Source organism: Pongo abelii, chromosome 16, assembly GCF_028885655.2.
Source record: "Pongo abelii isolate AG06213 chromosome 16, NHGRI_mPonAbe1-v2.0_pri, whole genome shotgun sequence".
NCBI lineage: Eukaryota > Metazoa > Chordata > Mammalia > Primates > Hominidae > Pongo > Pongo abelii.
This window is the reverse complement of record NC_072001.2, coordinates 101722676-101736651: the sequence shown is the minus strand read 5'-3', so window position 1 is coordinate 101736651 and position 13976 is coordinate 101722676.

The window sequence follows — 13976 nt, the reverse complement described above, 5'->3', positions numbered from 1 at the left end:
TTGGGAACAGAAAGCTTAGGGAGCAGGTCCCAACCTTATGCAGCTGATATGTGGTAGCTCCGGAATGGAACTGATTATTCTGGCTCCTGAAACCATGCCATAAACCACTACGCCATGCTGCCTCCCAATGACTAACATTCCTTCTTTGCACCATTCTCAGGCAGCTCTGGGAGCCCTGGCGCACAATCTCCACGGCGTAGACTTCTGTTCTCATGACAGGTACTTCGCTGTCAGCAACAGGGTGGCCCCTCAGCTGTACAGGCTGGCCAAAAGACCTGGGGCAAGGTCCTGCTGATGCAGGTGGGGACAAGAACAGGCCCTCTGCTCTCTCAATGTCACAGGAACAGTGAAGATGTACACATGGGTTGGGTACAAAAACAGCAAAATGAAGAAATGAGCCATTATGAACAAAAGAGAGAAACTGGGAAAACAGTATTATTTTAAGTGCTCATTTGAATTTACAAAATATCTTTACATTAAAAAAATGTATTTGTGGGCTGGGCGCAGTGGCTCACGCCTGTAATCCCAGCACTTTGGGAGGCGGAGGCGGGTGGATCACGAGGTCAGGCGTTTGAGACCAGCCTGGTCAATATGGTGAAACCTCGTCTCTACTAAAAATATAAAAATTAGCTGGGCGTGGTGGCGCATGTCTGTAGTCCCAGCTACTCAGGAGGCTGAGGCAGAAGAATCGCTTGAACCTGGGAGGCGGAGGTTGCAGTGAGCCAAGATCGCGCTATGGCACCCCAGCCTGGGCAACAGTGAGACTCTTTCTCAAAAAACAAACAAAAACAAACACATATCCATCTAAGCCTTAGATTCTAAGGTAATGTTCTTTCAAAAGCGTTAGGAATTTTAAAAAGAATCACAAAGGGGAAAGAGTAAAAGCTTGTCTTGCTTATCTTTGCAGATAAAATGAAGCACAGACAAGATGGAAAACCCAGAAGTCTTTCCCAGCTAGCTCTGGGGTGGCATGATTTGCTTGGGTAGGTCTCCAGGGCCTGTCCACTCAGGGGGCTTCTCCCCCAGGTCTCAGCCCCACAGCAAGCCCCAGGGTCACAGCCAGGGCCCACCTGTGCCTCTGGGGCTGAGTTAAGGATTTTCGTTTTCAAGGCTCTCCTCTGCCTCTCACAAGCATTAAATCCACACCTTTTTATCCCTGTTTTCCAAAAAAGGCAGCAGACCCTCCTCCCCCACAAAGCAAACAGAAAACAGCACATTCTAGGAAGGCCCTCCCTGACCAATGTTTGTGCCCACGTCATTACTAAATATTCCCGCTTCCAAAGGCTGCCCACCTCTCCTTAATGACTACTCTATTTCAGCAGCCGGCCCTCCATAAATTCTTCTGGGCGTTCTACTATAAACAGGCCTCTTCTCACGCCGAGGCAGGCCTCCTTGCCAGCTGTGTAGACATGCGCCAGCTCCCAGGGATGCTCTGACGTGCCCATCCTGGCCTGGGCATTTATAAGCATCGCAGCTAGTGGCCAGGGGGGCTGCCTCCTGCCCAGGGCTTAGAGAGGATCAGTTCCCATGGCCCGGGCCCACATGGGAAGCACACCCCAGGCAGAGTTGTTATGAGGCATTTACGGAGCTGAGACAGGCCCCAGGCAAAACTGGGCAAAAGGTGCGGCCTGAGACATTTCTGAGGTATTAATGTATATTTCCTTCTCTGTGTTTTTCTCTCCTCCACCCTATTTACAAGCATCTCATTGGGCCTTTTGTCATTATTTACCTCAGGGAATTTTGCCTCACTAAAAGCTTAAAGTAAGGGTGTGTGTCTGGAAGAAGAGGATCCTGTCTTGAAAACCTCTCAGCTTGTTGGACAGATTTTGCCGGAGGTCCCAAAGAAGAGCTGAGAGAGGGGACTGTCTTCAGGCCACAGAAAGGCCCCTGCTGGTACTCAAGGAAGCTGGATGCCCCTGCTGAAGTTCCCAGACTGGATAATGCTGCAGAAGCTGAAAGGCAGGAGTTCGAGACCAGCCTGGCCAACGTGGCAAAACCACGTCTCTACTAGAAATACAAAAATTAGCCGGGCATAGTGGCAGACACCTGTAATCCCAGCTATTAGGGAGGCTGAGGCAGGAAAATCGCTTCAACCCAGGAGGTGGAGGTTGCAGTGAGCTGAGATGGCGCCATTGCACTCCAGCCTGGGCAACAAGAGCGAGACTCCAGCTTAAAAAAAAAAAAGCTGAAAGGCATCCCATAGAAACCTCAAAGCTTGACTTATGCCACCATAATGCTGCTATGATGGACAGGAAGGTAGTGTCATGCCCCTGGGGCCCTGTGGGCCTCTCTGGTCTTTGTGAAACAACAGGAGGGAGCTCTGATTCTGAGTCACGTGAAACATCCCTCAACTGCGCCGGCTGCAGCTTCAGAGTCATCTGTAGGCTTATTTGAAGATGTGGTAGGCAGAATTGTGGCTCCTTCAGAGATGTCCATTCCAAATCCCTGGTACCTACGAATATACCACCTTACCTGGCAAAGGAAATTCAGGGAGACTCTCTGGGGTCATCCTGGTGGGCTCAATGTAAACACAAGGGGCCCTAACTGTGGGAGAAGTGGTTGAAAGAAGAGAATCTAGAGATCTAGAGATCTGAAGATGCTCTGTTATTGGCTCTGAAGATGGAAAGGATGTGGGTAGCTTCTGGAAGCTGGAGAAGGCAGATACAGATCCTCTCTTAGAGCTTTCAAATGGAACACAGCTCCGGGGTGTTGTATTTCTTATCTTGTAACAATTATAAGATAAGAAATCTGAGTTTTAAACCACTAAGTTTATGGTGACTTGTTACAGCAGCCATGGAAATCAATTGAGGCCAGTCACCGTGGCTCACACCTGTAATCTCAACACTTTGGGAGGCTAAGGCTGGAGGATCTCTTGAGCCCAGGAATTCAAGACCAGCCTGGGTAACATAGGGAGACCCCGGTCTCTACAAGCAATAAAAAATGTAGACACAGTAGCACACACTTGTGGTCCCAGCTACTCGGGAGGCTGAGGTGGGAGGATTGCTGGAGGGTTGGGGCTGCAGTGAGTCCTGATTGCATCACCGTACTCCAGCCTGGGCAACAGAGAGAGACCCTGTCTCAAAACCAAAAAATAAATAAGTAAATAATACTAAATGAAATGAATATTTCATACACATTGGCCACTTCCGCTTCACAGCTTCTCCCTTCTCTTCCTGTGCTTCCTCCAGACTCTCCATTTTGCCCATGTCTCAGGGACCCCACGAACATTCAGTTCCACACAGTTCAATCCCACAAGCATTCCCTGTGTGCCATTCCCCATAAAATGCCATGGAGGGGAGTGGGGTTGGAAACAAGAGGACCAGCAGAAGCCTTTCCTCATCCTCAAGACAGTCCCCTCTCTCCCCATTCTTCTTTGTCACCTCTCTCCCCATTCTTCGTCACCTCTAGCAAAACCTGTCCACCATTCCTTCCCTCTGAAACAGTGAGCGCCAGAGAAACAGACACACGTGTGACTAATTCAGGCACGAGGCAGGCTGTGGCAAGTGTGGTTCCAGAAGCATGAACAAAGTGCTATGAGTGTAGGGGAAGAAAGACATATCAGCTGGGAGACTGAATTACTCATCTCATTTGAGGAAAAAGCCAAAGGCAGGATTGAACTCAAGTTGGGACGAGAACTACCTAGCACACATACTTGAGGCATCTATGGCAATGGCAATGGTCTTGCCAATGGCAGTTATCACTAATCAATTACTAATTCATTTTTCTCTGCAGAGCTCAGACTCTGTCTCAGAAGTTTTCTCAATTTAGTGCTCCTGGCAGCCAACAATCATTGAACATATTTGGCACTCATGGTAAAAACCTATTTGCCACATCTATGGTTAAGGTATTTATCACACTGAGATGGTGTCAGGTGAATAATATAGAAATGTCTGAACCCCAATCACCCCTTTTCCCCTTTATTGCTGCCTGGAGGTACCCCGCTTGGGCTATCTGTACCCTCTAGTTACTCCAGGTTGTCCAGTATCTAGGCTTCCGATTCCTAAAAGATTGCTGGCTTGTACTGCAATCCCTCAGGGCAAGACAATAGAGAATGTTCCTCCCAGGGCAACAGTGAAAGATTTCCATGACCTCTCTGCAGACCTCAGGCTCCAAGGTGAGGGCAACAGATTGGTGTGAGGTGAAAGTAAGAAGGTTCAGGAACTAAATGTACAAGAGATAAGCCTCCAAAGTGAGGGTCCTTGCTACCCAAGTATGCCCCGAAGTGGTCTTGGGCAGCAGCCAGATGGAAAATGACCCAGGATCCTAAGAACTCCACAAAGGTGGAACGGGTGGTCAGCCAGGTGGAACATGGATGCTGGCCTGGCCCTGCCTGGATGACCTGAATTTACGATTTTAATGACAAATTAACACATTCTCACTTAAAAAAAATCCAAGCAGTAGAAACATATAACATTTAAAGTTTCCTTTTCCTCTAACCTCATTCCTACTCCCCAAATGTAACCTTTAAGTTAAAAAAAAAAAAAAATCCTAATAGAAAAATTCTGGCCGGGCGCAATGGCTCATGCCTGTAATCCAGCACTTGGGGAAGCCGAGGTGGGCAGATCACAAGGTCAGGAGATCGAGACCACGGTGAAACCCCATCACTACTAAAAATACAAAAAATTAGCCGGACGTGGTGGCGGGCGCCTGTAGTCCCAGCTACTCCAGAGGCTGAGGCAGGAGAATGGCATGAACCCGGGAGGTGGAGCTTGCAGTGAGCCGAGATCGCGCCACTGTATTCCAGCCTGGGCAACAGAGGGAGACTCCGTCTCAAAAAAAAAAAAAAAAAAAAAAAAAAGAAAAATTCTATGCACAGAATATATATGTGAAATATGTTTGTGATGAAGTGCCCCCCCAAAAACATAAAAAGGATCATGATCATGCTGAACGCACTGCTCTTAAATGTCCTAATTTTCACCAGCTAATCATCCCATGATTGCACATACAGGGGCAGGGGCAAGACTGGGCATTGGAGCCAGACCTACTGGGATAAAATTCTGGCTGGGCACTTATTACCTGAGTGACCTTGGGCAAGTTCCTTAACTTCTCTACATCTCCCTACATGGACGGACACCTCCAGACATAGAAAAATACCTTTTCTGGCTGGACGCGGTGGCTCATGCCTATAATCCCAGCACTTTGGCAGGCCAAGGCGGAAGGATCGCTTGAGCTCAGAAGTTCGAGACCAGCCTGGGCAACATAAAGAAACCCTGTCTCTACAAAAATTAAAAAAAAAATTAGCTGGCCATGGTGGCATGCACCTGTAGTCTCAGCTACTCAGGAGACTGAGGCAGGAGGATCGCTTGAGCCCAGGAGACCAAGTTTGCAGTGAGCTATGATAGCACCACTACACTCCAGCCTGGGTGACAGAGTAAGACCCTGTCTAAAAATTAAAAAAAATGAAAGAATATACGTTTTCCTTTTCAAAATTATTATTTTTGGCCAATATAGTATAGTATATTTGTACTTTTTTTTTTAATCAATGCTATCTGGTATGTGTAACTATTTCAATTTGGTCCACAGTCACTGTGGTTTGATTGCTGCTCTGTAAGTTCCTCCCTTCTGGGGCTGGATGATTATGGCCCAACAGCCACCATCTCCAGTGCCCAAAGGAAATCTCCCTTATGGGAAAACTTGGCTACTGGCCTCATCCCCCAAGACCCAGCTCAGAAAGCTCCTGTCTCCTAAGTATCCCTAAGCCCTGCTTCAGGTGGGCATGTCTGGTCCATTGACACCCCTCCGTTATGACCATCGCAGCCCTCTTCCTGCAGGTCCACATCCTCTAGTAGTCTAGGAACGCCTAAAAGGCAGGGGCTCTGGGTTGTTTGTGTTTATGATTCCAGTGAGAGTGCTTGGTGTTTGAAACAGAATGTACATTCTAGGAGAGTTGAATGAATGAATAACTAGACATCTCAGACTTCACATGTTCAAAACAGAACTCTCCATACCCCCACGCTTTCCTCCCCACCCTGGTAAACAACACCCCTGCCGTCTTGTCGTCTAGCCAATAGCCTTGTCACCATGTTTGACTCCTCTCTTTCCTTACCTACCATGTCATCTCAGCCTAGTGCTCCAACTCCAAAATATGCCCCCAATCCCACCCCTTCCCTCCGCCTGCCACACCATTATCCAATTCAGAGCCATAGTCATCTCTCACCTCCATTATATAATGGCTTCCTAACCTGTCTCCCTGCCTCCTCTTGCCTCACCTACAGTCCAGCCTTTACTCCACAGTCAGAGTGATCTTCCTACCCAGCCAAGTGCGCCATGCTTCTAGCCTGCTTAAGGCCCCTCCCTCCAGTGACTTTCCATGGCCCTTACCATAGAATCCAAATGTCTTGCTGTGGGCTACAGGCCAGCTTATCTGAATGGTGCCCTGTGGTCCCCCCATTACACACCAGTCTCCTCCCACCCTAATAATTCTTCTGCAGACCCCCAGCCTCCTGGAAACGCCTTGAGCATGCCAAGCCCTCTCCTCCACCAGGCCCTCTGTCTGGAATGGTCTCCCGACCTCAGCTACTCCCTTATCTGGGATGCAGTGTAAATTCCACCTCCTCTAAAGGCCTCTGATGACTCTCCTCACATCACTGATCAGCACTGCCTGCTTTACTTTACTACTTTGACATCATTCTACTTATTGTTTCTTGTCCCACCAGAATGCCCACCACAGGAAGCAGAGACCTTTCTTGTCTTGTTCAGTGCTGTATCCCATGTGCTTAGAACAGGGCCTAGCACATAGTAGATGCTCAATATGTGTGGGATGAAGAAATGCCTGGTAACCTCTCTTTGCCATTTTTTTCCTGGAGAAGTTGTGCATTGATTTCAAAGACTTACAATACCAGTACTGCCAGCTAGAAAGAAAGTTGAATTTGAGGAGTATTTGATAAGATGATTTTTAAAGCTTTGGGTTGTATGGTGCTTAATATTTTCATTTTGCCTACCTATGCAAGGGAGGCTGAGACAGTAGAAAAGTCCTTTTGGAGAATGGAAACCTGTTAGAACTAGTCTCCACCCAAAAGCCACTTTGAATCCTTCATGCTTTGAGACAAGAGAGCAGAGGAAAAAGTGCCTATGTAATACTCGTCTATAAAACAGCAATCTTAAGCTTCATAGTATTGATGGTTTTAGCAACTAATTAAGAAATCTTGATATTACTAAAGATAGAGATAATTGAGAAGGAGTCTGAGAGACTTCAGATATCTGTTATTAGTTCAAAGTCAAGTACTAAGAAAAGGTGTCCCTGATGGAACAGTCTTCCTGGAGAAAACCAGGGACATTCAAACCAGTATGTCCTCAAACCACTCAACAGAGTTGCATTGCCACTAAAAAAGAATCCTCCATCTGTGTTTACATGTGGAATTATTCACAGCCAAAAAAGATGGTTATAGTATCAAGTGAGGCTGGGGCACCCTTTGGATTTGTAAATTGCTGAATTGCATTTGAAAAACTTCATTCAAGGAGTGCAATTGGTAATATGGAGATACTTTCTGGGGGGAATCAAGGAGACTTCCTCAAAAAGTGGCATGTTACATAGTGTGTGCTTTTGAGCACCATCTCATCTGGTATTTGGGACATAACAGAAATCTGAGCTCTATTCTAGGAGTGTCAATGTCTAGTTGAAAACAACAGAGTAAAACGAAGTATCTATCAAGCTAGTTATTAAAAACCAACACATGGCTGGGCATGGTGGCTTAAGACTGTAATCCCAGCACTTTGGGAGGCCGAGGCAGGCGGATTACCTGAGGTCAGGAGTTTGAGACCAGCCTGACCAACATGGAGAAACCCCGTCTCTACTAAAAAAAAAAAAAAAAAAAAAAAAAAAATTATAAAAATTAGCCGGGCATGATAACACATGCCTGTAATCCCAGCTACTCAGGAGGTTGAGGCAGGAGAATCGCTTGAACCTGGGTGGCGGAAGTTGTGGTGAGTCAAGATCGCGCCATTACACTGCAACCTGGGCAACAAGAGCGAGACTCCGTCTCAAAAAAACAAAAAAACAAAAAAACACATTTATAGGTTCTCTATCATTGTCTGCCCCAACAAACTTGAAAGAATACCTTTTTTTTTTTTTTTTTTCCCCCTCAGAGTCTCACTCTGTCACCCAGGCTGGAGTGCAGTGGCGTGATCTTGGCTCACTACACCCTCTGCCTCCCAGGTTCAAGCAATTCTCCTGCCTCAGCCTCCTGAGTAGCTGAGATTACAGGCGCCTGCCACCATACTCGGCTAATTTTTCTATTTTTAGTAGAGATGGGGTTTCACCATGTTAGCCAGGCTGGTCTAAACTCCTGACCTCAAGTGATCCACCTGCCCCGGCCTCCCGAAGTGCTGAGATTACAGGTGTGAGCCACTGTGCCAGGCCAGCAAACTTGAATACTTCTTATCCAACAATGGCTTACTCTGCGGGGTGGGGGAGATGAAGGGAACTCAACTCTTGAGGGGGCGTGGGACAGATATGCAGTCTGAAAAAGCCTCCTGGATGACTCTTGTACACTGTCCTGGGGGATCATGACTCTCCACAACCCCCCACACCTTGCCTGTCAAAGAATCACTACACTCATCGTTTTATTGAATTTACACTTTAAAAGGTGGATCTGACAGAAATCAAATCAGTGATTCCTTGGAGCTCAGGGTGGGAGGAACTTGGCTGTAAATGGGCAGGCACAGTGGAGCTTTCTGGGACAGTGGAAGTCTTCCATCACTGGGTAATGGTGAGGGTTGCACAACTGTATGTTACTAAAAGTTGTCCAACTGTACACTTAAAAAGGGTGTATTTTATGGTAAGTAAATTATACCCCATCAAAGCTACTAAAAAAATGGATCAACCCAATCTGTATGTGTAGATACTATGCCAAACCACGCTCACTTTCTCCACCCACCTTCTCCAGAATCCCTGTTATCGCAATGGATGGTGTCACATCCACCCAGATGCCTGGGTGTCTGCCATCATTAATCTCTCTACACCTACGTGTGTCACCTACATCTCACCTACTTCTGACCAGTTCTGCCTCTCTAATATCTCTGGAATCTGCTCACGTCTCCCCATCCCTGATTCCACCACCTAGTTCAAGCTGTCATAGTTTCTTTTGAAAGGCTGTGAGTGCCTCCTAATGATGGGCCTGTTCTCACCTCCCAGTGCCTTTCCCTCCACCTCAATGATAAACTCCTTCAATCACTCGCCATGGTCCTCAGGATAGAACTCCAGCTCCCCAGCAGGGCACAGTTTTTACAGGACCTCCCACAACCCAGCATCTGTTTATTTTCCCAGCCTTATCGCTTGGCAAACCAAACTCTAAACCAAATTGACTTACTTATCTATTCTGTGAAACAAGATAAGCTTTTCTTCTCTCCCTTGCTCAGGCAGCCTTCTCCCCACACTCAATCACTAGGGCAGAGACAGTTGGTCGCTTCCCAGTAGTTCCCTTTCTTCTTTAGTAAAGACGCTGACTAGACGCTGACTTCTATAATACCTGGACACCTTGCCATGCAGTCAAAGACCTCGTACCCTAGCCTTCCTCGCAGCTATGTACAACAATGTGATGTGTTTTGGTCAATGAGGAAAGTATGGCACATCAAAAGGCCTCCTTAAAAGGCGAGGGCTTCTCTTCCTTCCCTTCTGTGTTCATGCTGCCTGGAATGAGGCTGTTGCAGTTGGAGCTCCTGCAACTATCTTAGACCAAGAGGTGACGTGGAGATGGAGCCACACATGGCAGTGCAACAAGATAGCAGGACCTTATGTGCTGACGCCAGAAAGCCTCAACATCACGTCTGGTCTTTATATGTGAAAGAAATTAGCTTCTACCTTGTTTCAGCAATTATTCATTTAGATCTTGGCTATTTGTAAACAAGCAAGATCTTAACTTACCTAAAGAGTACTTTCAAGCTTTTTTTTTTTTTGAGATGGAGTCTTGCTCTGTTGCCCAGACTGGAGTACGGTGGTGCAATCTTGGCTCACTGCAACTTCCACCTCCCAGGTTCAAGTGATTCTCATGCCTCAGCCTCCTGAACAGCTAGGATTACAGGCATGCACCACCACACCCAGCTAATTTTTGTATTTGTGTGTGTGTGTGTGTGTTTAAGAGACAAGGGTTTCACTCTGTTGGCCAGGCTGGTCTTGAACTCCTGGCCTCAAGTGATCTGCCTGCTTCAGTCTCCCAAAGTGCTGGGATTACAGGCATGCGCCACTACACCTGGCCTCAAGCACCATTTAAACTGATTGGCCTATTCCGTCTGCCTCTTTGTTTTTCTGTAATGCTCAGGTGTTGCTTGCACTGGGAAGCCATTCTGGCCTTCCAGAGGCAGTTCAGATGTCCCTCTTCTGGCTTCCATAGCCCCTGACCCTTCTTCCTATCATGCTCCGTTAAGGATAAAATCTGTCCATATTTTGCCACCATCACCAGATTCCCACAGAAAAGGCCCTTCTCTGACTTCCCTCTGTATGCCCAGTACCAGGAATTGGGGCTGGCACAATGGGTTCTCAGTGTGTTTGCTGGATAAGGGAAGGTGTTTAACACCCAAGCGTTAACCCAGGAGGAACAATCACACTGAAACTTTGAAAGGGCACCAAGTGAGCAATTATTTCAATTTTATATCAACTCCGCCTCCTAGGAGAGATCTGTAAACGACAGGTCTGGATATATTACATACATCAATAATTGTCAGAAAAACAATCAAAATCTCACTTGCAATCTCAAGAAGCACGAGCCATGCTCTTGAATTTGTAAAAGGTTGGATAAATCAAAATCTTTCTCTTACGGTACCTAAGGACATGCTAAAAATTTACCGACCCAGAAAGAAAATATCAAGAAGATGAAAAGACAAAATAAGTGACTGCTCTATGACAACTTGAAAAAACCCAGAATAAATGTGCAGACTAGTAAGTATATTGATTTAAAATAGATTTCTACCTAGTTACAGACGCCACCTACTTGAAGACACATTAGACACGCACATCTCAGTATGCTTGATTGGATTTAAAAACCATGCCTGTGGTTTCATAATCCAAAGAGTTATGGGAATCACAGTAGAAATTCAAAATCTTAAAGACCATTTCGACCAAAGATGGGGGGGGTGGAGATTAAAAATATTATGAGCAATTATGAAATAAAACTGAAGGCTGAATTAGTCAGGTTGGAGAGATGGAAAACAAAATGTGGAAAAGACACAAATCCTGAGAATTAAAAGCAACAGGCCAAACTTGTTCTGTGTATCACTACAACAACTTAAAAGCCACAGATATCACTGCTTCTTAGAGTAAGAGGGATCCCCACTTGGTATTGTCCGTTGACACTGACAATTGCAGTCGGATTACAAGGAAAAGAGGTTTTTCTTCCTTACAGGATTTCAGCATCAATGTCAGGAGCATGAGTGAATGCCTCACATGTGGGCCTAAATTGTGATATTTTAATGCGCCTAAACTCTGATGAAATCATGGAAGGCATAGCAGCAGGGAACTAAACCCCTGGGAGGCCATTAGCAATTTAGCATCTCATTTCTTGTGGGGAATGTGAATGCCACGTACCTATGTACTCAAGCACCTACAATGGTGCTCAGTGCCACACCAGGAGGTTCTGTATTTCCAGTTTACCCACCCGGATCCTTCCATTGCTTTCCTTTCCTCCCCCATCTCTTTCACTCCTGGGACTTTCCCAGCAGCAGGGGTCTCTCAGGGGGTTGATAAGAGAGGTCGCAAAGGTATAAATAACAGCCTGTATCCTGAAAATACAGAGGAAGCAGTTTCAGCACTAATATCGCCTGTTTAAGACCTCAGAACGAGCAATATTAAACTCTAGACTGAAGTTTCAAAGATTCTTTAGTTTTCAGGGTATTTGCCCTCAGGGGCAGCAGTAATAATGTATACAACATCTGTCCCTGGCCTGTGACATTTGAAAACACCAGTTTTGGAAACCAGGAGAGGCCAGGCGCGGTGGCTCATGTCTGTCATCCCAGCACTTTGGGAGGCCGAGGCAGGCGGATTACCTGAGGTCAGTAGTTCAAGACCAGCCCGGCCAACAGGGTGAAACCCTGTCTCTACTAAAACTACAAAAAGTAGCCGGGCGTGGTGGTGGGTGCCTGTAATCCCAGCCACCTGGGAGGCTGAAGCAGGGAGAACTGCTTTGAATCCAGAAGGCAGAGGTTGCAGTGAGCCAAGATCGCACCACTGCACTCCAGCCTGGGCGACAGAGCAGGACTCCGTCTAATACATAAATACCAGGAGAGACTGAGTCACACCATTCAGGGTACGCATTTCACAAAAACTCTAAAGTGGCATCTTGAATCCTCCTGGTTCTTGGGCTGTGATTGTTACTTCCGACAGCCTCATAAACCACCACGAAGTCCAACACACTGCATCTATTTGGACTAATTAGGAGCAAATGCTTCTCACTGGAGAAGCTTGAGCCATAAGTGCCATAGGTATATACTTTTAAAGAAACATTCCCTACTCATTAGAGCAGTGAAAAAAAAAAATCAATCCGGATGAGAAATCAGAAGTCCTGCTAATGGACACAGTGGCTTTAATCCTTAATAGCAATACTATCTCACACACAGAAGCCTGATCTGATGACGTGGTTCTTTTATACATCCCGTGTAATTTTCACAACATTGCAGCGAGATAGACTTCGATCCCATTTCACAGCTTAGGAAATGGAGAAAAGGTGGTTACAGAGCTAGCTAGTGGTGGAGGCTGGGGTCTGACCCTATCCAGAGATTACACCTGCTTACCTGAATGTCAGCCTTCCCAGTTCACCACACAAACCCACCGACCTTGCTGCCCTTCATTTGTTTCTCACCTATTAGATGAAGTTTTTGCTTGGCCAGCCTCTGAAGTCACCTGCTGCTATAAAAATGCTCAATTTCAAGTTGCTGGAGGGTCTTAACCTTGGTTACTAATTGGAGGTGCTCCTGCAGAGTTGTTTCATCATGCACAGGGACAGACGTTACAATTTATAATGAACATGTTTGTTGTTTGTAAATGTGTGTTTCTGTGTCTGGAATTGGTGGGTTCTTCATATTACTAACTTCAAGCACGAAGCCACGGACCCTCGCGCTGAGTGTTAGAATAGGCGGCATATTCGGAGTTTGTTCCTTCAGACATTCGGATGTGTTCCGAGTTTCTTTCTTCTGGTGGGGTCGTGATCTTGCTGAATCAGGAGTGAAGCTGCAGACCTTCCCTATGAGTGTTACAGCTCTTAAGGCGGCGCGTCCCGAGTTGCTCGTTCCTCCCGGTGAGTTTGTGGTCTCACTGGCTTCAGGAGTGAGGCTGCAAATCTTCACAGTGAGTGTTACAGCTCATAAAACCAGCATGGGCCTAAACAGTGAGCAACAACGACGCTTACTTCAAAGGCCGAAAGACCAAACGCTCTCAATACTACAGAAAAGCACGCCAACGGTTGCTACTGCGGGCTAGGGCCGCCTGCTTTTATTCTCTTATCTGGCCCCACCCACATCCTGCTGATTGGTCCATTTTACAGAGAGCCGATTGGTCCATTTTACAGAGCGCTGATTGGTCCATTTTGACGGAGAGCCGATTGGTCCATTTTGACAGGGTGCTGATTGGTGCATTTACAATCCCCGAACTAGACACAAAAGTTCTCCATGTCCCCAGTAGGTTAGCTAGATACAGAGTGTGGACACAGAGGTTCTCCAAGTCCCCACCAGAGTAGCTAGATACAGAGTGTCAATTGGTGCATTCACAAACTCTGGGCTAGACACAGGGTGCTGATTGGTGTGTTTACAAACCTTGAGCTAGATACAGAGTGCCGATTGGTGTATTTTCAATCCTTTAGCTAGACATAAAGGTTCTCCATCCCCACCAGACTCAGGAGCCTAGCTGGCTTCACCCAGTAGATCCTGCACTGAGGCCACAGGTGGAGCCGCCTGCCAGTCCTGTGCCGTGCGCCCTCACTCCTCAGCCGTTGGGTGGTCGATGGGACTGGGCGCCGTGGAGCAGGGGGCGGTGTTCATCAGGGAGGCTCGTG